At 57.5% G+C, this 2,500-nt stretch overlaps 1 non-coding gene across 1 annotated transcript in view; it reads left to right on the plus strand.

Moving 5' to 3' along the window:
* The first annotated feature begins 958 nt into the window (after positions 1 to 958).
* The window catches only part of LOC124732512, a 1,909-nt gene continuing 367 nt past the window's right edge, over positions 959 to 2,500 (plus strand). The window contains exon 1 of the ribosomal RNA XR_007008744.1: positions 959 to 2,500. This exon is cut by the window's right edge and continues 367 nt beyond it. This is a non-coding gene — a ribosomal RNA (small subunit ribosomal RNA).

The raw sequence follows: 2,500 nt of genomic DNA on the forward strand, positions 1-2,500 counted from the left end.
CTGGTGAAGTTACGCAAATGAAGAAATGGTAACCCGTTGTGGTGCGGTTGTTCTCGCTAGGGGTGAATCGGTGATGGCGACGATAGGTTGAGGTACTAACCGGTTGTTCCAGCGATACCCACCATGCCGACGAAACTGAACGGCATCTGGGTGTGAAGCGATACGCGGCGGTGGCTGGGTGGGACCGTCCCCGGCCGGTGAGGGGGCGCCTCCCGGCGTGCTGGCCGCGCGGTGCGTGGGCGCACGCGCTACAGCCGGCTGGTGGGGGCGGCCAGTGGCAGGCGCGCCGGCCGACGGACGCGGCAGGCGTCGCAGCTGCGCGCCGGCGCACCCTGCGCGCGGCGCCGTGCGGCCAAAGTAGGTCCTCGCGGGCCCGGTGCGAAGCGCGGTGGACATCTGCAGTGTGCTGGTCCGATTGAGGACTGTGTGCGTTGAGGATGCGCCGCCGCCCGGCGCTCGGCGCCGCGACGCCGTCTGCTGCTCGGTCGCCCCAGCGGTTCTCGCTGGTGGTTTGTATCGCAGCTGTGCGGATGTGTTGGCGTGTGCGCTGTGCTGGGAGAGTTCGCTTCGGCACCCAAGTGGGGCTTTTGTCCTTCTGTGGCGCTGGCGTTGGAGCTGCCGGTCACCGTAGGTGGCGCGTGTTGTCTCCCGCCGGCAATGCCACGACAGCACGCTCCCGGGCCTCTGTCGGCAGCGGCAAGCTCAGTTGGGAGCACGGGTGGTCGCACCGAAAGCGTCTACTCGCCTAACTCCGGGCGATTGCGCCTCTCTCGAACCCGACCAAGTACTTGGGACGGCGCTGCGCGCCGCCGGGACCTGAGAGGGTTTCGAGGTGTATTGTGCAGGGGAGCTCAGCCTCCTCCTGTTTGCAGAATGATTGAGCGGACGCTTGCGTGTTCGCGCGGGCCCCCGGGACACACTCCCGGGCGGCCGGCTGCTCAGCTCTAGTTGACGCAGCTCCCTGGTTGATCCTGCCAGTAGTCATATGCTTGTCTCAAAGATTAAGCCATGCATGTCTCAGTACAAGCCGCATTAAGGTGAAACCGCGAATGGCTCATTAAATCAGTTATGGTTCCTTAGATCGTACCCACGTTACTTGGATAACTGTGGTAATTCTAGAGCTAATACATGCAAACAGAGTCCCGACCAGAGATGGAAGGGACGCTTTTATTAGATCAAAACCAATCGGTCGGCTCGTCCGGTCCGTTTGCCTTGGTGACTCTGAATAACTTTGGGCTGATCGCACGGTCCTCGTACCGGCGACGCATCTTTCAAATGTCTGCCTTATCAACTGTCGATGGTAGGTTCTGCGCCTACCATGGTTGTAACGGGTAACGGGGAATCAGGGTTCGATTCCGGAGAGGGAGCCTGAGAAACGGCTACCACATCCAAGGAAGGCAGCAGGCGCGCAAATTACCCACTCCCGGCACGGGGAGGTAGTGACGAAAAATAACGATACGGGACTCATCCGAGGCCCCGTAATCGGAATGAGTACACTTTAAATCCTTTAACGAGTATCTATTGGAGGGCAAGTCTGGTGCCAGCAGCCGCGGTAATTCCAGCTCCAATAGCGTATATTAAAGTTGTTGCGGTTAAAAAGCTCGTAGTTGGATTTGTGTCCCACGCTGTTGGTTCACCGCCCGTCGGTGTTTAACTGGCATGTATCGTGGGACGTCCTGCCGGTGGGGCGAGCCGAAGGCGTGCGACCGCCCCGTGCGTGCTCGTGCGTCCCGAGGCGGACCCCGTTGAAATCCTACCAGGGTGCTCTTTATTGAGTGTCTCGGTGGGCCGGCACGTTTACTTTGAACAAATTAGAGTGCTTAAAGCAGGCAAGCCCGCCTGAATACTGTGTGCATGGAATAATGGAATAGGACCTCGGTTCTATTTTGTTGGTTTTCGGAACCCGAGGTAATGATTAATAGGGACAGGCGGGGGCATTCGTATTGCGACGTTAGAGGTGAAATTCTTGGATCGTCGCAAGACGAACAGAAGCGAAAGCATTTGCCAAGTATGTTTTCATTAATCAAGAACGAAAGTTAGAGGTTCGAAGGCGATCAGATACCGCCCTAGTTCTAACCATAAACGATGCCAGCCAGCGATCCGCCGCAGTTCCTCCGATGACTCGGCGGGCAGCCTCCGGGAAACCAAAGCTTTTGGGTTCCGGGGGAAGTATGGTTGCAAAGCTGAAACTTAAAGGAATTGACGGAAGGGCACCACCAGGAGTGGAGCCTGCGGCTTAATTTGACTCAACACGGGAAACCTCACCAGGCCCGGACACCGGAAGGATTGACAGATTGATAGCTCTTTCTTGATTCGGTGGGTGGTGGTGCATGGCCGTTCTTAGTTGGTGGAGCGATTTGTCTGGTTAATTCCGATAACGAACGAGACTCTAGCCTGCTAACTAGTCGCGTGACATCCTTCGTGCTGTCAGCGATTACTTTTCTTCTTAGAGGGACAGGCGGCTTCTAGCCGCACGAGATTGAGCAATAACAGGTCTGTG

This window comes from Schistocerca piceifrons, unplaced genomic scaffold, assembly GCF_021461385.2.
Source record: "Schistocerca piceifrons isolate TAMUIC-IGC-003096 unplaced genomic scaffold, iqSchPice1.1 HiC_scaffold_1350, whole genome shotgun sequence".
Lineage (NCBI taxonomy): Eukaryota > Metazoa > Arthropoda > Insecta > Orthoptera > Acrididae > Schistocerca > Schistocerca piceifrons.